The following is a 22,580-nucleotide window of genomic DNA, read 5'->3' on the forward strand; positions in this document are numbered from 1 at the left end:
TGCTAAATTTCCTGAATAGGGTGCGCTAATTTTCAGGCGAGTATTAGGTTACTGGACCGGCCCTGCACACGTCAACAACCGCGCAGTATTTTTCTGTCTGATTGTGTGCGGCAGTAGTATGAGGAGAACACTTGAACGTCTGTTTAACGGCCAAACGGCTGTGCACTGTTTGTGGAGGTTTTGGGCGCAAAAGACTTTTTCTTCTAAGAGTGACTTTCTCATTTTCAAAGCAAGGCGCGAGGATGAAATGGTCTGAAATTTCCTCTTAATAAAACTTCAATTAACATAACTATAACACATGCCGACTTTTATTACAGCTGCCTTGAGGTTGACAACTTCCCTGACGACACGGCAAACATTTCGTCTACTGGACCAACGCAATTTCCGCCTCGTCATACAGTTCATCGAATTGCCGGGGCAATACGCTGATGTAAATTGGATAATTAGGTAGATTATCGGTGTTTTTTGGCTGTATATTTCGCTGTCAGAACAAACTTGGGTTCCCACAAGAAAATAACAGTGTTTACGTGCCTAATTATGTAAATTACGCTGAAAACGTGAGCAGAATATCCCTTGAGGAAGTGAAGCAGACAAAGCAAACTATCCGTACGTTATATAATCGTTTTTGTTGGCGGCTAAATAAAATGCTTTGCAATGAAGTGACAGCTAATTTCTTTTAGTTTTCAACTTCCACATTTGCTGATCTTTTTGTTTTCTGAAGTGAAATGTCAACACAAATTCTTTTGGCACCCCAATGGCGGATATTGTTTAGCACTTCTGGTCGGAAATCGTTTTTCAAATTATGATATTCAATAAGAGCCTCACAGGAGTTTTGCGAAACTAAGGAACGTGGTCATTAAGGGATAATTATTAGATCGAGTTGAAGGAACAAGAGATATCTCTGTTATTCTAAGTTCTTAAGTCTCGGTGATGTATTTTTAGCCTTGTGATTGGTTTACGGACTCTTGGTCGCCAGCTACCATTTCAGCTGAGTTTGACCGCATACGGAAAATAAATCCGGCAAGTGTCATGTATTTTAGGATTTTTCGCCCATAATGGAAAATTTTGTCAGAAAAAACGGCTGAAAACGGCACATTTCCTCGTAGGGGCCAAGCACGGTGCTTGCATAGTAACCCTTTGACGCCCAAGGAGTCATATACGGTACTTAATGGTCGTGCTCTTTGTACCACTTGTGACGTCATCAATTTGAATATCACTAGTTATTAAATTCTCAGCCTCGGATAATGCAATTCTAACTTTCTGCTTGGTTCACTGGATCTCGGTTACCAGCCATTATACCTGCGTTTGACCTTATATGGAAATGAAAGCGGCAAATGTCGCTCGGCATGAGCTTTTTCGCGTGAAGCAAAGGTTCGTCGACAAAAAAAATGGATGAAAAAAAGCACATTCGGTGAGCTATCTACACAGCAAATACATGAAATTATGGACAATGCCGACCCAGTAACAACAAAAAAGCCACAAAGCTCGAGATACGATTTAAGAGGCCCTGCGCCTAAGAAACGACCGATGATTTCCGGCTAAAAAATAAAATCGGCCGATTTTTATCTCTCAAGTAGAGGTTACCGAATACTATTTAAAAATGAATTTCTTTTGTTTCAGTTTCGCTTTAAACCAAAAATATCGAGCCGCAAAGTTTTTCCGTCTGAAAGCAGCAAAATCAGGCCGAAAATAAGCCCCTGCACAAAACTGTTCAGAAATTACTATCGCAACGCAAAATAATGAGAAAACTACACAGTGTTGAAGAAAAAGGCCTTTTAATGTAATATCATTCGATAAACATCAAAAAACTGCCGAAGCGATTAACAAATAAAGTTTCAAATATTGCATACTAAATTAGATGGAGCGTTGGAGCTGATTTTAAAATAATTATTTCTCAAAAGTTCAACGCTTTTGAAAGCAATCACAGTGATGAATGAGACATTGGAGAGATACAAATCACGTTTCTGGAAAAACATTTTTCGGCCAAAGTATATTGACCTTGTACAAAGCGTTCAAAGTTACCGTGTTTACCGTTATCCTGCTACTTCGGCGAAACGCTTCTCTTTTGCCAATACGGCCGTGGATAGCGTGTTAAACGCCACTTTAAACCTTGCTAGGCATTCAAAGACCGTCCTAAGTAGAAGGAAGTAGAATTAAAAGAGAAAGGAAGATGAAAAATACACAGAAAAAGAAAATAACTCGAAATTACCATCTGCTAACGAAAGTTGACTCTGGAAAATGTCGTCGCGTGACAGCGGCCATTGACGTCATTTGTATCAATAGCGGCGGAATCCAAACGAATGCACAAACCACACATACAGCTCGAAATGCCAAGGCTTTCAAAGCAAGGGAATCCTGAGAGAGATCTGGTCGAGAATAATTTTGGCACGTCTGTGTCACATGGCGATCAAAGTTTTCCGCAGCATTATTACGATGGCAATGTGCAAGTGCACAATTATTTGGCTCTTCTCCATGACTCGAACTCGAACGTTTTCAAACTTTCTGGCCAAGGTTATATCTCCTTCATTTGATAGACGTTTCTTGAATTCTACTTGATTGCAATTTCATTCAGCAAATTCGTTTGCTTCGCTCTCAAATGTTTCATTCAACTAATTTTACAAACGGCGCGCATGTCATGTGATTTCCCACTTGTTGTTGTTTTTGTCACATCGACTTCCGGTCGTTTTGTAAAATTAAAACCCAATAAAATTAAGCTATATTTACAAGAATACAAACGCACCGAATTTAATAAAACAATTATTCCATTCGTGCTTGTTGGATATGAGATTGGTTATAGCCAACGCGCGCTCATGGAATAATTGTTAAGTATTCTTGATAAGCAGATGGTAGAGCTAGAATAGACCTATCCGCACAACAGTCGTTCTTGGATATCGACAGCATTTTGACGTAGCAAATTGAAAAACAACGATATCAGTTTTGGTGCAAAAATGGTCGTTAAATGGCCCATTATACCTATACTTGATCAAGGTCCCGTTTCCAGGCTTTGCCCATGATTAACACCCAGCTTTTTAGGACAGGCAGAAAGAATATAAAACGCAAAGGTAGCGAGAGTAAAAGGGCCGAGAAAAAGGAAAGGAAAAGGGCAATAAATAAATTCGGAAAGGGCAATCGCAAAAAAGTCCAAATTTTGGCTTACGCGCATGTATCAAATTAAAATGTTCTACATTTTTGTACCTAATCTTGGAGAAATCTATCTGTTTGGTAAAAAAATAGCTTTTTCATCAAAACTAAGGCCCATTTAGCGCCATGGCAACCAAAAAACTGATTTAACGGTTAAAAACGGGACTTTTTTGTGTACATTTGATCGTCAAAGGGCTAAATAATATTTTAATGTAAATTAAGAAATGATCCTTTCTGCCGATAAATAGTACCGAATCACGAAACTGTCTTTGGTGTTGCTTTCGATCACTTCGTTGTAATTTGAGCGATTTTCGACAATATATTCTATCATGTATAATATAGAGGCAAAGCAGCCAAGGCAGGAAACACACTAGTCGACTCGAGGTTCCGGCGCCGGACAATTGGCTCAAAAACGACTTCTGCTGCCATTCTGCTTCGTCGTCCTGTTAAAAGATTCTGTAAAATGAAAAAGCTTATATCTTGTTTCTTTACGGAATAAACAAGTGGATAAAAATCAAATACCATTTTGAAACACAAGACAGACCGTATGAGCGCGGTCAGCATTGGGTACCAGGTTGACAGAATACGTAAAGGGACTGAGAGAGCAGCAGAGAGTCTCAGTCGTAAATTCCATGCAAACACTTTGATACATTTTCAAAATATCAATAATAGGCAAATATTATGCTTGGGTTTATTCCCATGATTTCTTGAGATTCAAAAATGTAGGGAATAATAGCCAATTCCTTCCCGAAAAAGACAAAAAATCACAAAATTCAGCTTCCCAGAGTTTGATAGAAAAAGATGTAATCGAAAAGCGAAAAAACAAAGCAAAGGAATAGAAAAGGAAAACAGCAAAAAATTTACGGGAAGACCCGAAAATCGACACAAAATTGTTAAGTTACTGAAAACGGATTTTCGGCATATTGACCAGTATGCATTGCGCGCTGTGCAGTATTGAAAAACAATAGAAACCTCGCTATCATGTAAACCAAAACAATTATAATCACAAAATATAACTAGAGTAACTCATTGTATCACCATAAGCTAAGGCATGGCTTTAAGAGTCGAACATAACCGTATCCATATTAATTTTTGATGGCTGAAGACAAAATTGCGGAATCCAGGTGATGTCAGTTTAATAACGCGATTCTACTGCCGTCCAAATAGTTTCTTTTTCTCTTCGTATTTGCTTAGACAACCTGCATATGGCTTGGAAGAACCTAGTTTTCTTTTTTGTTTCCTTCTTTGCTTTTGCAGCGGGAAGGAAGATGGGAGTAGGGTGTGATGCAAAGGGAAAAACAGGTATCCACATGATTGAAGCTTGAAAGATAACAATGTACTGTGATATTTAATGTTTATACTGACCTGAGACTTGCTGGAACCTGGTTGACATAAAGCAGTTTTAAAAATGCAGTTTTATTGTCGCAAACGAAAAAAAAAGCGGTTGAAAGAATGTATATCACTGGGCAGTTCAGTTTCAGTACAGTTTTGTAGTCCCTTAGTATTCCGTTTCGTTATCTTCTTGTTGGGAGATCTCGAGGTCAGGTTTATACAAATAGCCCCAAGCCAATGCCTCTTCTTCATTCTTTCGTGATTGATCCTGAAATCAATAAGAGACGTTAAAACAGAGAAAAGGGCGAAACAACTATATGTGTATGAACGAATTGAGATCATGCTCGTGTTCGTTTTCTGGGGTTATTTCAATTAAATATCGTTTATATGGTTTCAAAAATAATACATCGTCGTGTAAACCCTGTCATCTTTTTACTGACGTAGTAACAGAAATTAATGAGGGAATTAAAAAAACATTTAACGGTCCCATGCTTACCGTTATTAGTTTTTACAAAGCGGCGTATAGTATTCATTACTCGAATTAGCTCCCTGGGCGATTATAACATACTTGGCAGTGTTATTATGTTATTACTCACCTTTTCCAGTAGATCTACTGCGCTTCACCAGGAAAGAGAGCATAACTATGAATAAAATGGCTCCCCCAATTCCTGCTAACAAGCAAACCAACATGGTTGTTGAAAGTCCGTCGTTTCCTCCATTGTCCGCCTCAGTTTTCCATTTCTTTGAATTTCCTGGAATAAATAGAAAGTGATCCACGTAACAAGTATAGAAATCCACAGGAGCAGTATGTTTTTGGTCAGAATATTTCGGTCTCCTAGATGGGTTACTGAGATAAGGGCTTTCACGAGAAAATTCACGAGAAAAGCGGAGCCAAATTATCATTAATTTTACTTAATTATCCTCGGTATGGTTTGAAAAAGCACTTCGACTGTAAACTCAGGGGGTAGCAAAATAGCTGATAAGGTCAGGTTAATAATACCTTTGAATTTTTCAAAATATTGTAGGAACACCATGAAATCAATCCGTGACAGTAAATTTTACTTTCATTCCTCCATAGGAAAAAAAAAGATGGTGACTAGCACATTTACCCATAATTCTTAGCGCACGAAAACTTAAAAACAATGCTTATAAAAACGTACAGAAAAGTTCTAAAATCTTCAAACCTAGCACACAAAATGTTGTTAGCACAGGAACAAATATTGCAAAAATATGGCTTTCGTTGTGCTTTATGGGCTGTGTAAGGCTCGCATTGTATTGTGATAAAATGTGCAGCCGCCATCTTTTTTCCAACAGAGGATTACGCAGAGAGATAGATAGAGAAATAGACAACTTTATTTAAAAGTAAAAATCTATAGGTAAATTTTCAGGGTAGTCCCTTCAGGGAGCTTACAAAGCATCTATGCTATCAATAGGAGTCCTGAAGCTATTACGCAACATAGAATACACAATAGAGAGAGTACAACAAAAGCATCACCTTCATCCTTTGTAACAATCTTTTCATAAGCTGAAAAGCCATAGCCTACAGCGTTGGTGGCCTGTACTCGGACCTGGTAACTAGTGTCGGGTTTTAACCCATATATGGTGCAGCTATTGTTTGCTACATCAGAACAGTTGATCCCATTATTTGGATTGTTGTCGTCAACTGCTTGAACCAGGTAGCCAATCACAGGTTTTCTTACACTGTTTAAAGGGGCTTTCCAAGACACTCGGATAAAAGAACTTCCAATTTCCAAATGCGTTATTATTGGTGGATCAGGGATAGCTATAGCAAATAAGAGGATCAAAAGAAAGAATAAAAGAAATTTAACAGTTTTGCTCAAGTTCTAACGATAAGTTTAATTTTTTTTCAGAATTAAAGATTACTGTTTGATAAAAATGGCATTGCTTGTGACTGGAAATGCATCACGAAAAGAAATAAATGAATCATTTGTAAGTGAAGTACTTTACCAAGGTGAACGAGCTCGAAGCTCCTAGTGTCGTATCCAAGATTATTCCATGCGTAACACGAGTAACTGGTGAAATCTGATTGGCTGGTAGGTGTTACAGTTAAAGTACTCTGTGAGGTTGTTTTAGAGAATATGACGTCGGTCACCACGCCTTTCCCAGACCAGTGAATGGTAGGCCGAGGAAAACCCTCCGCCCGGCACTGGATTCTAGTCTCGTGTCCAATCCATGAACTGACATTTTTCTTGCTGGAAAGAACTGTCGGTTTATCTGGTTAGGAAAATGAAAACGAATGACTTTTTCTTTATATACACGATACATTGTGTCAGTTAAAAAGCCGGCCCATTTTGATCAATTTTTGATCAATTAGAGACGAGGCTTTCTCTCCATATCGTCCTTTTCTCCGTCAACTCAAGACGCAAGTGTCATACAAGGCCTTGCGAAGGACTAACAAACCACCTTGGAAAACCTCTATTTTTTTTGTCAACACTTAAAAGGAAGGAAATTGATTTTGGCTGGTAGCAATGGTATATCGAAAATCGGTGAAAACTTCAGCGATGTGTCTTGCTCTCTCCGACTTCATTCTTAGGGCCTGTATGATAATAGCGATAATCTGTAAAACTACAACTTACAATTGACGAGCACATTAGCTTGAGAGGTAACAGGTTTGCCAAACCCATTGGAAGCGATACATCGATAACTCCCTGCGTGACTTCTGTTGGCGTGACTGATGAACAGAACGCTTCTTGCTGTTAGCTCTTTGTTATTGTCATGATACCAAGAAACATTCGCAGGTGGATTTCCACCAATATTACATGTCAGCAACAGTGCATCGCTTTCGTTTACGGTTTGGTTGTGTGGTCCATCAATGACAAACGGAGGGCCTGATGTGAAAAGTGTGGTAACAAAAGTAGTTCTTGATATAAGTAGAACAATCCTTATATTTGTGGAGTTACTTTTACACTTCACAATACATCACACCACACCACACCTCAACCCACCCCGCGCAACCCCAGTTCATTTCACCCCACCCCACTGCACCGCACTGCACCCCAACCCACCACACTACACCAAACCACACCATACCATATCACACCACACCTCATATGTAAGAACTGTACGAACGCAGTATTTACCGTTTACTGTGCCAATACCGATTCGATTTAGTGCCCTCCTTCCAATAAGCGCCCCCTCTCGAATAAGCGCCCCCCTCCCAGTGTGTTTTTATTAATAAACGCCCCTATTCCAATAGGAGTCCTCATTCCAATAAGCGCCCCTAAAGATACATGTTTTTACTTTGCTTTTAATTTCGTTAATTTGAATTTTTTAAAATATTAATTTAATATCATAATATTATAGCGCCGTCAGAGTATGTATCAACGGAGGTTTATCTTACTTAATTGCTTACATACGTAATGCCGCATTACAAAAACAGTGGTCTTCGTCTGAGTCTCTCAACTATTATGTCCGATCGTCGAAGATGCCGCACCAGAAAACTTTTACTTACGTATTGATGTACCGAAACTGACCCTGTCAAAGCTGTTGGCGTCAAAATAGATTAAAACTCTCTCACGTTAACTGAACATTTACCGTATATTTGTTACTGTCACAGTTTCTGTTATTGTTCCTTTTTTAATGAATACCGTATTAAAGTTTTGTTTTGAACATTCGGTTGTTTCTCCAAAAAGCAATAAGTGCCCAATCCCGAGTAAGCGAAATGTCTCGAATAAGCGCCCTCCCTTGAGGTACCTAAAGTAAATAAGCGCCCCGGGAGCTAAATGGAATCATTACTGTAACTAAGAAAAACATATCTAAGACACAAATCTCCCTGCATCTTACCTTGCACCGTAAGGTTTAACATAGCACTAGAACCACGCCCAGGTGCATTCTGTGGAACACATTCATAGGCGCCTTGGTCACGATAACTGACTTGTGTTATGTTCAAAGATCGAACAATTCCTTTCTGTACAACAACACCATCTTTGTAAAAAGTATAATTATAAGGTGGTGGGTTGGATTTCGTCCTACACGTGATTGTAACCGAGGAGTTATTATGCTGGATTTTTCAGATGACTGTAAACTGATATTCAAAGGCTTATCTGCAAAAAGTATAATGAAACAGAAATGTTGTGTTTCTCTAAAATTGATTTATATATCTACTGTCTTTACAGTTTGTTTTAAGTTTAAGCTTTGAACGGGATTCGAATCCAGCCTCTGCTATACCGTTGCATAGCACTCACACCTGAACTGTCGAGCCAACTAAGAGCTAGTCACTTTATTAGACAAACAAATTCTAGGATTCAGAACTCGCGACCTATGAGATGCTTGAAAAGAAAGTAAATACCAAATATTGACAGCTTTGCTATTTCCAGCTTTCTTGTCAATAACATACATACTCACACCAAACATCCACAGCAACTGTTCTTGAGTCAATCCCCAAGAAATTACTCGCTGTGCAAAGATAAACTCCTGTGTGTGATTTTTGCGTTGTTAGTATCATAAGTCGTCCATCTTCTCTCTGCAGTGTTTGATTGGTGCCCAGTAATTTCCAAGTAATAACTGGCTGAGGGTTTCCGTCACCATGGCAATAGAGTTTCAGTGTAGCACCTTCGTTGATTGTTACTCTTGGTCCGGCGACATTCGTTATCGTAGGAGAGTCTTCACAAAAATAAACAACGAAAGAATTTCAAGATGCATTCCGAGAGAGGAACATTGGCGGTAGGAAAACCTTTGCTAATTCTTATGAAAAGTCCGGGCTAACACAATTAATACGCTAAATCATCATTATTTAGGGAAATTACTTGCCAAACCTGAAATAACACAAAATACTTTTAAAAGCTTCTTGTACTGACTAAAGCACAGCTAACGCGAAAACCCCTTTATATTCTGCTTTGTATTGAAATCAGTTTGAACAGTCTTTGCTTTATTTGATTGATATTAATATTTTTAGAATGCCGTATAGTATATTGTTATTGTAGTATATTGTCGTTTTTTCCTTGTTATTCTAGACGGTCAGTCAGAAGGCATGCATTTTGCACTGAAAAGTTTAAAATCAAGCTTCCATTTTACATAATTTTCTTTCAATTTTACAGTGGTTACTGTTTATACTCACAATACGCATTTAGAAATGCAGTATCTATGATGGGCCCTGATATTCCATTACGTGCTGTACATTGATAATTTCCAGTGTCATTTCTCTGGACAGCTTTTATTTCTAGCCTGTCTCCGTTGTAGACTTCTCCACTAGACATGGCTGTCCAAGTGACGTTAGGAGGTGGGCTCCCTGTGGCGCTACATATAAAAAGGGCGGGGCGTCCTTCCGTAACGTTCAACACATGTGGAATCACAAGAACAGCTGGCTTCTCTGAAAAATGTCAAAAAATACATGTAAAACGTAGTTTTAATTAAGCCATTCAAATATGAAACTCGTTCAAGACCAGACTTGCGAAAAACTTGACTCAAACGTCCATAAAACTAAACTGAAAATGATCTAAATTGACTGCCATGTGATCAATTTACTGGGCTTTATTTTAGAGACATACTTAGCAGCAAAACCATTTACAAAGATGTTTTCTTTAGGGAATGGTTGGTATCAGATCAGGGAACCACAGCCGCTTTATATAATGATGAGTTCCATTCAAGCGAACGCATTTTTCAGAAAGAAACGTTTTTGAATTGATTTTCTTTAAGTTAGACTAATGAGTTACTCTAAGAGAACTAACATGTCAACATTATTTCTTTCCGTTAACAAACTGCCGAGCAATAACTCTTACTCAGAAGTCTACCTTGTAGCTTGAAAATATATGTATATCTGCGTAGAATAGTTTAAACTGTTTTGCTTGCATAAATTATAGGCAAATCTTTGCTGACGTCATTGTTTACATTTTTCCCATTAACATACGACTTTGCGCATAGAAGGCATCATGCTAGACGCGATTTTACTAGAAAAACGTAAAGAGCTTGTAAAACTTAGTAAGTGATAAAATTTTTGGCTCTTTGGGTGTAATATTCGAGGAGAAATTGGCTTTCAAAAACATCAAAATTTCTGTGTTGCAAAAGTGCTAATGAGCTCAAACATTCTTTGTAAAATTTTGAGCTTTTAAACCCTCGTCGCACAAAAAGTATTCAATACATCGCGCTCAAATTCCTTAGGACAGTTAATCGTGCTGTGCCCTTCCAATATTCAGTATTAATCTCTTTGTAGCTCCATCAGAAACTGTATCGCTTATGGTAATGAGGCAAATATTGTAAACAAAGATTCTCCTATACATCAACTATATTGAGACTCACCGTAAACAGTAAAACTGACACTTCTCCGTTCTCCGACACCGAGGGTATTTCTTGGCTCGCACGTGTAAATACCGGCGTGGCGTGGCTTGACGTTACATATTTTGTGATATCCGGACTTATTTTTCCTAATTATCTTGCCTTTGTGATATATCACATATGTAGCAGGAGATGGTCTGCTGACTGAGGAGCAGCTGAATACAACACTGTCGTTAACCCAAGCCGTGTTATCGGATGAACAGGAAATAAACGATGTGTTCATGGGACTATGGTCTAAAGTAAGAGAAGAGAAGGAAAAATACATTACGTAGGTAGGTCTTTGGAAGCTGAGAAGACAAGCCCGTCCACTCCAACTCAAATAAAATGAGTTATCAGTTTTGTGATTCATGGAAAGCGAATCACAAATTTTAATCTTTACAAAGAAGAGTGTTACTTTAACGCACTTGGATCTATGCTAAAAAATTTTAATCTCGAGTATGTTAAAACCAGATTTTCTTTGATTAAAATGCAAACAAATCAAACGAAAACAAGCTGTGTCACAATGTTTGATTAATATCAAGTTAAGAATTGCTTAGCTAGGAATGGAAGGGAGGGGGTAGGTACAAGGTGGCTTAGAGGTGATCAATATATGTGTTTTACGATAAATTTTCGAAGTTACGATCTTTTTTAAAAATATTATATTTCACTAAAACCCCGCCTTAACGTCTGACACTTTGAATGCTAGCTTTCTGTATGGATATGTATCTTGCTCTGTATATAAGTTTTCACTTCTATGACGTCTTCTAAAACACTACTTTTTAGACCAAACATCTTCGTGATAATTTCCTAGGTTGGTTTGTTGCGTTGGTTTAGTATCTTGATCTAGGAACAGTCGAGCCAGGAGGTGCCCGAGATACAATACGGGGCGAGTTGGAGCGGTGCGTGAGAGCGAGGTCACAAGCGCGGCACAAACCGAGGAAAAACCAGAACGGTATATATCTTATAGTGAAGCTATGATTATTAACACATGGAGTTGTATGAGACGGGGAATAACGCGGTATGATTGAAAAGTTCAGTCTTCCCCTGGGGATAGTGCACAAACAGTGAGGCCAATTGTAAAGAGGAACACCTACGTTTAACGAATACATGTGCTGTTGATATGCTGGGCAAACCGATTCCATTTGCAGCTGTACAGCGGTATATCCCTTCGTTTGTCTTGCCTGTTATAACTAGTTCGAGTTTATTGTCAGCTGACAGAATCACTGACTGGTTACCGTCTGTAGTCCAAGTGACGTTTGGAGCGGGATTTCCTGACGTTAGACATGTAAGTGTTATGGCGTCACTTTGATTGACAGTAACATTTCTTGGAATGACCTGTGCTGTTGGTTGATCTGTTGAAAAAGATTCCAAAAATGTTTAAGATCTAAGAGTAGTCTTATAGTTAACTGAAGCTGATCCGTGCCTTTTGATTGGCCGATATTTCACTGAAAACAACGGTATACTTTAGTTATTAAATACGTTCGCAGCTATAACAAAAATGTACGACAACTGAGAAGTCTGAGTTTTGAAAAGGGGAGTTCGTTAACAACTCTAGGAGTAATGTCTTATTTATACCGTTCAAGTATGAGGCCCGCTTGAAAAGTCTGGCCACTATAACGTGTTCACCCTCACTGCGACTCATGGGTTCAGTGATTGGCCTGCACTGAAACATCCTCCAATACCACTTGTATTAACCTTGAGTTATCTTTGCATTGAATACAATGCTCGGCGTACCTTTTGAATCCGCGTCGTGTCCAAGCGGCACTTAAATGGACGAATACATGATCGAAAAGCGAACACCAAAACAAATTAAGGCGCCATCATTCGTGCCAAAACTAGGGGAATAAGATGACTTTTTCTAGCCGCAACATTCAATAAAAATTTTTCGGACCTCACGGCTTTGGGAGGATATACTGAGATTAGATCTTACAGTGACACTTAAACCTACAAAGTACGTTTATTCTGAAGTCCACTGATTTGTTTCCAGCGCTATTCTTTGCTATGCATTCATACAGTCCTGCATCATCTCTGGACACGTTAGGAAGACTGAGGTATTCTCCCGGAGGAAACATCATTTCTTTATCCTTCCTGCGCCATGTGATGATGGGGCGTGGTTGACCAGAGGCATTGCAGAAGGAGAGCAGGTCAGTGAATTCTATGATTGACGTATTTATAGGATGGATGGAAATGGCTGGAGGGGCTGCAATGAAGGGAAAAAAAAGCACAAGACACTCAATATAATAATTTGAGGTTAAGTCTGCAGTGGGCCTGAGTGTTCCACATTCTGAGAGTTTTATCTCTCCCAGTAAAACTATATAACCCAAAACAAAACAGGGCTTGTGCCATGACTGCTCCATTTAATCGCGGAGTAACAGCTAACCGCGGCTTATTTTAATCCGCTTCCGAACAACCAGGGCCAGAACTTTAACTATATGGCCACGAAGCCTTCCACAATATTAGTCCGTAACTTCTTGTTCATTTATTATTTTTTGTTGTGCTATATTCTACTGTACTATATTTCACTTCAGAGTCTTCCATCTCGCCAGGGTTTTTTTTTTTAATAAATCTGGGCGTTCTTTTGCGTTGTCACCTTTAAAAGTTGGCTGAGTAGGAATGAAAATTTGCCAATAAGCTGTCAGAGCTTGGCAGTTTGTTATTTGTCGCCTAAAATTCTGCAATTATTTCGTTGTTAGTTATTTTACTGTCCAGAACGCCTAAATTGCTTGATTTTTAAAAAATATTTTAATTATAGTCATATTTTTAGATGCCTGTAAATAATGCATGATTTTTTCTCCACGAAAAAAAACCATTCTAAACCTTAAGGCCACTGCTAACTTTGAAAAAACAATACTGACTGTGAAAGCCAAATTAATTTTCGCTTCAGAATGACAATTACATTCAAGAGCAATAGCGACATAAGTGGTATGCGTTATTCATTTGTAGGTGAAGTACAAATCAACCGTCAGAGAAACATTTTCACTTCGTTTAATTCCAACTCAAGACTCTCTTTTATTAAAGGGTTTTTCTGCCAATTTATATTTAGCAAACTTACTTGGCAGTGACGATAGGTTATTGGTTGTAGCTGCAGCTGGATCATTGCCTTTATTATATGATTGAGAAAATTACTTCATTTTGATTGGCTGAGAGGAGGCCACTTTATCGCTAATTTGCACTGCAGGGCATATTTACGAGCGGGCGTTTGTAATTTTCTCTGTCATATTTTAAATAACTATTTGTATGAAAGCTCGAACAATTAAGGATTAACACTACTCGTGATATCTGAAAATTCTTTCAAATTGCACTCGCCCAAAGGCTTGTGCAATTTTAAGAGAATTTCAAATATCTAAAGGAATGTAAGTCCTTGATTGTATTCATTGATATACTTTATTTAAGAGGGCACTTTTGTTTCATAGTACCTGTTGGCGGTAAGACAGGAGAAGATCTGGAGATAAGATAAATACTCGTCGCAATCTAGAGATCCCCGATGGTTATTTACTTTATTACAAGGCGCTCCTTGAATTTAATGAAAATTTCGAACATTTAAGTTTGTTTTAGTGGTGCTAATTTCATGTAGCGTTAAATTAAACGACCTTAAGAAAGTGGGTTTTCAATTTTCAAGATACTAAATTTTATTATTTTGACGCCAAATTCTGAACCGAGTCCTGCCAAATGTGGATTAAATGACTTCACACATTCAAATCTTTAAATCTATCTTTTACAGGAATTTCGTGTTCTGTTTGGGCGTTATCTTTACACCTTGCCAGTGATATCGAACGATTTGACACCACCCTATCTTGACTGTTATTTATTTCGATCCTGTTGATATCATAAAAAGACCTTCAGTCTGTTGCCAGTTGCATCAACTTTTTTGTGGAGATATTTTTACATTTATTTGACGATTTTAAACCTACGTTAGTCACGTTAATTCAAAATACGTTAATACACTAAGTAGTTAATTTCCTATAATAAGCCAAAGGTGCAACGCAGAATTTCAGAATTTCTGTGACTTCAATTTGTAATCAAACATTTATTTCAGGCTTAAAGTGTACGTATAGAACCGCTTAAAAAAACGCTGGAGAGATAGAGAGCCATTAATTTAAAAGGTAAGGGTTCCACTTTTTTCTTCATAAATAAATAAAAAAAAAATACTCTTTACATGATAAAGGATCCTGTGACACGCGAAGAACTGTTTCTATAACAACACTTATAAGCAAAAATATTTCGAAGCATTCTCTTTGACACAAAATATTTCAATATTCACCCCCATAATACTTGCGATACTGGTTGTTTGGTAAAATGCTGACCTGCTATGATGTGCAAAACGTTTCTAATAATCACTGAGAACCAGCAGGTGCTGCAGCGAAGGGCGATCTTAGTTAATGTGTTGTCCTCGTTGTCAGGAATAAACCAATTAAAAGAAATAATTATTTAACGCCAGCATATATATCAAACTTATCAATCAGTGGAACAACTTCTTCCACTGATTACTTGAGACAACTAGAGAGTTCGAATAATCTGCCGGAGGCCCAAAAATATACTCACAAAGCATTGCGCCTTGAAAATGAAAATGTTTAATGTGACACTAGGGTGACACTACCGTGAATTTGACGTTTAATACGACCAACTGAGAAATTGCAAAGTCACCAGTTGACAAACGTTTTACTCTCCCCGCAAGATGTTTGAAATTCGGCCAAACACGATAATTATGTTGTGAGAAATTTGGCATCTGATGAATGGACTGGAACTGCCTACTGTTGGTAAAGAAGGCCGACGGGTTTAATGGAAGCTATATAGTAACAATTTGTTGCTTTTATCCCTCGGCTTGAAACGATCCAGTTGCATTTAAGGTTTCGTGGATAGCTACGTTACAGAATGGATAAGCGGTGAAAAAACGTTGATGTTTCACTGATGTTTCACGGGACCCAGTCAGGGAAGGCGACTAAAAAAGATCACGTTTTTCTGCCTCGCAGAAAATGATAGGCTCTTCAAAGAACAATGTTATGTCTAAAAGACAGCATTTTATTTGTGGTGCAGTTTTATCTTTAGCAGTTTGTGGTAGCGTCTTACCCGTATGCAACGCAAGTGCTGGTATTAGAAAGGAACCCAACGGTCGCTTCAATGAATTCGACACCTTACTAACAGTATTGGCACTTCTTCTGTGTATTGGAGGCATCTTCATGTGTGCATGGTTTACATGTTGTGGTCATCACGATTATTTCACTAGCCTGGATCAGCGGAGATTTCAGCAACAAGCTCTTCACAACAATGAAGTATGAATTGTTTTTCTCAGAAACGGAATACTTAATGTGTCATAATCAACGACTTTTTAATTATTCGAACCCACAAAACAGTAATGTATATATATCTTCACTATGAAAATCAGGGAAAGCACTCTCCCGATGTTACATATAAATTACAGATTTCAACTGACTCCTGTAAATATGTTTGTTCTCAGCTATGCATGTATTATTTTTATTAATGCTCAACGTTGTTGCGCGGGAGCAGAAAACCGCAAAATGATTTTTGTTTTAACCAAAGTTCGTTAAATTCAATTAACGTTTTATTAGGTTTTGTTCGAATACTTCTCAAATTTAAGCAGGCATAAAGAACTCTGGAACTACAAAACTACTTTTTTTTTTATAACAGCGCATGAACTTATATTTATGCAGTGCTCTGTTTCGCCCATAATTGTAAACATGTGCTCTTTGGGGAAGGGGGAGTGTAGTCACATGATTCATCAGGTCATCAACGAGAAAAATCAAACATGTTTCGGGTGTTTATAGAATTTACAAAACAAGGAAAAGATAAGTTCAGTTCAGTCTTCACAACTTTTGCTGGAAATTTCTGTGTGGAAGATTTACACTGAAGTGAATAGCCAACTTGCGGTAAGCGACTCTTTGTTGTAGAACATTTCGTCACGTTTTCTACAACAGCTGTTATGTTGCTTCGGCGAGATATCTCCAGTGGGAGTTGTAAAGTCTTCCTGATTTGAGACCATGCTGTGAAGCGTTTTAAAAATTTCATTGTTTTAATTTCGTTTATCTCTAAAAAGTATTGAGTTGCTTTGTCGAAGTTGTTGTAAGTTGCATATTGTAAACAAATAGTTTTTTTTATCGGTCTTCGCCTATATATTTGTAAATACTGCAAGGCTAGTATAGAAGCTTTCTTCGGGTCAGTTCAGAGAGCTTCTTCGTAGACCGCTAAAATTTCTTCTTCTGTTACGGTTGGAAACCAAGAAAGGTCAAGAAACCATTTATTATGCCTTAGAAGCGAAGGGGTTTTGATGCAGTGGTAACTTGCATATCGTGTTTTTGAAGTATGGGGATTTCATCGTTTTGTTTGTTCAATTTATTCGGTTTGGTGAAATGCTTTGGTGAATTTCTTTAAAGGTCTGGTAAAGCTACGTGCGATAAAGTGGCTGCAAAGCCGTCGTCAAAAATGATTTTCGAATTACGCTTTAGCGTGATTAATTATTGAGCTTGATTTTTTGCCTAAAATTAATTCGGTTTGGGGAAATGCTTATTGGTGAATTTCTTTAAAAGTTACTGTGTCGAGTAGATGATTAGTATTTTATGAGAGCTTCGTTTGTAGGCTTGGCAAACTCTATATATTATTTTATTAATGAGTTTGAGAAGTGTGTACTTTTTGAAAGAGTAACACAAACAATAAAAGAAGTAAAAGATGTACGGAAGAAGTTATACGTTTTGGCAACGGTTTATGATTATGAATTGAATCACTTAAACTTCTCGTATTGTAAGCCATCTTGAACCATAATAGCTCTCCAGCAAGAATGAAATCATTAAGTTTAGATAAACTGTAGTGTAATAATGGTATAAATAGATAAAACACAGGCATTCATAAGAAAACTGAACCCAGATAAATCAAGGATCAAGGTGACAGGAACTAAAAGAAACCAGAAACTGTCGCCGATGGACTCAAAATTCCATTGGAAAAAGCCGGTCTGTCGTACCTGGACTTACTTCTGTCGATCGCTTTGGTTCTTGGGTCCATGCAAAACATGCTGCAACATAGAAGAGAACAAGTACCAATATTTCAACAGTGACCGGCTTAGGGTTAAGCATGAGAATAATACACACAGAAGTTATTTATATATTTTAAGTTCCATGTTTTTGACAAAAACGTTTAAGTATTGACTGAACAGAATGGCCTTTGCAGTGGAAACAACTTGTTCACGATCATTTCCGAAAAAACAGAATGCGAACCTCTGTTTTTAATTTGTGACAACTGGGTGTAACCCCCCCCCCCCACCCCACCCCCACTGATGTATGAAGCCAATGACAGCTGAGAAGCTACATCATAATGGAAGCTAGTGGTCAACTAGCGGTTTTACTTGTAGTCGTTTAGAAGAACAGCATCAAACATCTTGCAGCGGACATACATTTATTTAGTCAGTTTGAAGGTAAAGACACGTGCGATTGAGACACTCTTCAGTTTTTCACAAGACCATGTAAGGCCTGAATTGAAGTTCGGAAGCAGAATCTAACTGTAATATTCATACTGAAGCTGTAAATAAATTTATAGTGTTTCTTTGCATGAAATAGGACTGCGTTTCAGACCGAAAACTAAGGAGGAAGATGCCGCATTTATATCAGTACTGCGAATGCTACCTCAAGTATCAAAGGCAAATCGTAATAAAAAAAGTTAGCATTAGAATTCTTGGAAATCCATTTAACTTGATAGTATGTGTTATTTCACCCAAATCTGCACTGATAAGGCAATCGCAACCCCACACTACTAGACACGTTACAAAAATTATTGGTTACATGAAGTGCTGTAAACGATTTTGAATTATTGTTGTTTGCATTCAACTTTGTTTGCATTCAACTTTGAGCGAGTCAAGAGAAAGTACTCAGTGAAAACTTTTCTAGCAATAAAAATTTTAGTATAATTTTAAATTACCTTCATTATATTCTTTCTTCCTCACAAAACAAAAATGATTACACAAAACTTACCGCATATAGGAAGGACAGCCACAAGAGGCAAACATCTGAAGAACGACCACCCATTCAAACGCTTCATGACTGGTTGTTCAGTTTCTTAGTTAATAAAACAGTGAACAGAAAGCGTTCAGTTTAAAATAGGTCTATCTCGCACACAGTCCTTTTGCATGGAATTCAGTTAATACTAAAACATGTCCTTTGATTCTCATGTAGTTCCTCGATCTTTCAAGTAGATAAATTACTTCATTCGTTGTTTCTGTTGCTCTTTTGGTTGAATCAGTTAACGATTGTGGTTTGATATGTACTGAAGTTTTAACTGACCAGTTATTGTTATTGTAATGAGTTATTTGAACATCAAAGCCAGTATGCTCTTCCTCGGACAGGTGTGTTTCAGCAGCAGTATCATTGTCAACACTGAATTATTTTGTTTGCGGTGGAAGTCGTTACGCATTTTACTTTTCTATCAATCTCAAGTGAATCTTAAAGGCCGATAAAATGCTGTTTTTCTTCCTATATTGTCTCCACTTCAGAAAGATGTCAATACATTTGTAAACCGAAAAGTCAATTCAAAACTTATGCAGAGCTGGGAATGTGGAGTTACTAAGAGGGTCCCAAAGTGTACTAAGCACTTGTATATTTGCATATGTATTTGTGTAATAAAGGAAAGTCTTAAGCTAGCCTCAGTTCTTGGTGTCACTACAATCAGGCCTTTTTCTTGCGAACAGATGCAAGTATTGAAAACACGAAAGACCAACTACTCGCAGTGCAAATGTCGTATTTTCTCGCCTCTCGCCCTGAGCGCAATTACTCTGAAAATGTTTGACTGCCTCCAAATAATTTTTCCTGGTGATTCAATTTTAAGTCAGTGGCAAGTATTGTTCCACTCATGAATTCTGTTACAACCAGAGGTTTATGAGAGAAAAAAGCTCTATCACAAATTATCTTTAATTTTCTTGTCAGCCATAAGAGCTAAGTAGCGTTTGTAAAGATTGTTTGTCGGTTATCTTTTCGGGTTGAAAGGGTTAGGTCACACAAAATTTAGGCAATTTCAGCTCTGAACGACTGGTCAAATAGTCGACTGAAATATCACAATAATGGGTTAAAACGGGAGGAGAATTACAAAGAAACATGGAAAAGCCAAAAACGTGCATGGATGGGCGAAACTGGAGAGGATTAAAACGGATGAATAACCTTGAAAAAGTCGACCGACTTTTTTCAAGGTTATCTCAATATGTAAGAATTTACAACGCTCAGTAGCCCTGATTTTGCCAATGAAAAACTGTTGAGGTTTAAACGTGATAATCATTAAAAATACACAGATTGACCTTAAATACCGTGTCTTAGCCTCTTTAACCCAACACAACATGAACTTTGTCAAATTCTTCGCGGACGAGCTCGTGTGACGCGAGAAAACGTGACAGTACATGACATGTACTTACATGGTCGAGTTTTATTTTTTTGCTACTGAGTCTACTGAACACCTTTCTGTTTAGGAAGAGCTGCTATTCCTCACATATCAATATATTTTCACTTGGAAATCTGAATTTATCCAAGATTTTGGTATAATGTCTGACATGATTCATCCGAGATGTGCGCTCCATTCGACGATTATGGAATTAAATTGAGATAAATTTAATATCAAAACACGATTCTTCATAACAAAAAAACAACGACCATCTTAAAACAGAAATTTAAAGATGAACCAAAAACAGTAGTTTGCATTAAGCTTTTCCTGTCATAGGACACAAATTAACCTCGTTGCGTTGAAGATGCTGACCTGGAAATGTAACTTATGAACTACAGATTGGCGCTGATAAAGTACCAGCTAGTGAACTGGGAGTATTTTACATTCTTCAGATGATGCAGATTCCGTCATTCCTACTGCTTGAATAAACCTGTTAACATAATATCGCCATGACTAAGGCCCGTTCCAAACGCCGCTCCATTCATGCGCCGAACCTAACTGATGAGCTAAGTACGGCAGAAGAGCGGCGTTTGAATCAGTTTGGTTCGGCAGGTTAGGTTTGGTGCGACATTCGGCAGGGTCTGTCGCACTATGCGACGTTGGAGCGGCAGCTGATTCATACGGCGTTCTCCTCATGTGTCGAACCTAATGCATAAATTACTGTAATGTATTTTTCATATAATGGGGCTCGTGATTGGCTCAAAATTGAGTGGCGTGACTAGTCATGCATGAAGCTCGATGTCGTCGCTAAAAATAAAGACAAAAAAATATGCCTTCGATTTATCAGTTTCTTTAGCGCAAATTCATTTTTGCTTTTTCTTCGTGATAATGGCTCAGCTAATGAGATTTCCCTTTAACAAGTCGAATTAACCGGAAGAAACCTGTCTAAATACAAACACTGGACCTTGAGTTTAAATTTGCTTCCCAAAATATTGCTATAAACAGCGAAATGTTAGTCGCAGCTTTTCTATTTGGACAGAGTTCTTGAATTCAGAACGCATATTTTCTCGTCGAAAATTGTTACCACCGGCTTCCCGAATTACGTTCGACTCAAGAACGCCGTCTGAACCAGCCGTCACTCCATAGTCGCTCTAACGTCGAACTTAATCAAGTTTGGTTCGGCACATGAGTGGAGCGGCGTTTGGACCGGGCCTCAGTTGGTTCTTTACTAATCCTAATTGCCCGGTTTTGATTGTAATGAGCTTAGTGTAATTCGACCACGTAAATAAAGATTACTTACTACACTGTAGGCGCGGACTTTCGAAACTGTCTGTATTTTGAAATTTTTTCTTTTAAATTGAGTCAATGCGCCAGAATGTTTCCACCTGGCTTGAGGGTGTGAGAAATATAAATTTCGCTTGCGGGGAGTTATAAGCAATTTCACGTGAAAATCAACACACTGATCCGCTCCTAAACATTCAGGCTGTGAGTATTCCATCGTCTATCGTTTCGTATTACAGTAAGTTAATTTGTGTCCACCATTATTTTTCCTGTTCATCGCGAATGCAAAGAAGTACGCGAATACCAAGCCAAGCATCTAAAATATTTTCGAGAAAAAGTGAAACGAGTTGATTCGAAATTAAGTTAAAAAATTCCACACTTAAACGAGGCCAGGAGGCTGTCAATTAATGCAGTTCTCTTTCCCCGAGCCATCTTTTAGAATACTTTTTATGGAAAAGGTTTCCCCGCTGACTGCACCTAAAATTGGTCCTCTGGGGCACACGTTGTTAATATGGAGATAACCGTTGGTTCACCTTTCCCTCAAAGGGATTGATCCAGTGTCAATCTCTCCCCGAAGCAATTTTGCGATTTATTGTGAAACGGTTCGCAAACAAATCTTTGAATAGTTCTTCCGCTAAGGAAAGGTCTGTCTGAAAGGTGAAGGTCGGGTAGCAGCTCTCGTAGCGTCTCACATGAATGGCTTGATACCCTTTGAGAGGGCAATAGAACAAACAACAGAAACAATGCCCCTAGCCCTAAAACAATAACAGCTGCTAACAAACAAAAGAATTACAAGCTTACAAAAGAATTACAAGCTTACAAGAGCTGCTACACTTCTGAAAGGTGACCTTTCAATGCTAGACAACGTTAAAATTTTGGCTCGAATATTTGGACAAGATGATGACAAGGTAGTTAACGTTGACAACAAAGCTGTAGTTTTCGATGACTCTGAAAACCTTTGAATCAGAATGCCCTAAGGTTAATGAAGTTGGGGAATTTCGCGTGAAGATTTTGCTTTGAAACAAGCTAATAAGGTTCAAAAAATTGTCAGTTACGTACAGTGGAATGCGTATTCACTGGCTGTTTAGTATACAAGATGCCATAGTTACGTGACAGTACAAGGAGACGGTTGCATGCCTAAGTATCCAAAAGAAAGAAGACCGACAAACATTGCCAATGTCAAGGCAATA

The 22,580-nt window shown here is 38.1% G+C and overlaps 1 long non-coding RNA gene and 1 pseudogene across 2 annotated transcripts; both read right to left on the reverse strand.

Annotated features, from left to right (window-relative positions):
- Positions 1 to 1,758: 1,758 nt before the first annotated feature.
- Positions 1,759 to 2,757, reverse strand: LOC149109464 (uncharacterized). The gene is made up of 2 exons (XR_016208687.1): positions 2,210 to 2,757; positions 1,759 to 2,133 (listed from the first exon to the last, which is right to left on the reverse strand). It is a non-coding gene; the product is annotated as an uncharacterized LOC149109464 (long non-coding RNA).
- A 1,569-nt stretch (positions 2,758 to 4,326) lies between these two features.
- Positions 4,327 to 19,068, reverse strand: LOC110043312 (hemicentin-1-like; annotated as a pseudogene). The gene is made up of 13 exons (XR_016208752.1): positions 18,717 to 19,068; positions 17,593 to 17,764; positions 12,692 to 13,054; positions 11,838 to 12,095; positions 10,729 to 10,998; positions 9,551 to 9,802; positions 8,839 to 9,096; positions 8,278 to 8,537; positions 7,071 to 7,322; positions 6,442 to 6,708; positions 5,969 to 6,256; positions 5,070 to 5,225; positions 4,327 to 4,741 (listed from the first exon to the last, which is right to left on the reverse strand). The product of XR_016208752.1 is annotated as a hemicentin-1-like (transcript).
- Between the last annotated feature and the right edge of the window lie 3,512 nt (positions 19,069 to 22,580).

Source organism: Orbicella faveolata, unplaced genomic scaffold (genome assembly GCF_042242905.1).
Source record: "Orbicella faveolata isolate gen_17 unplaced genomic scaffold, um_ofav_v1 contig_25, whole genome shotgun sequence".
NCBI classification, from domain to species: domain Eukaryota; kingdom Metazoa; phylum Cnidaria; class Anthozoa; order Scleractinia; family Merulinidae; genus Orbicella; species Orbicella faveolata.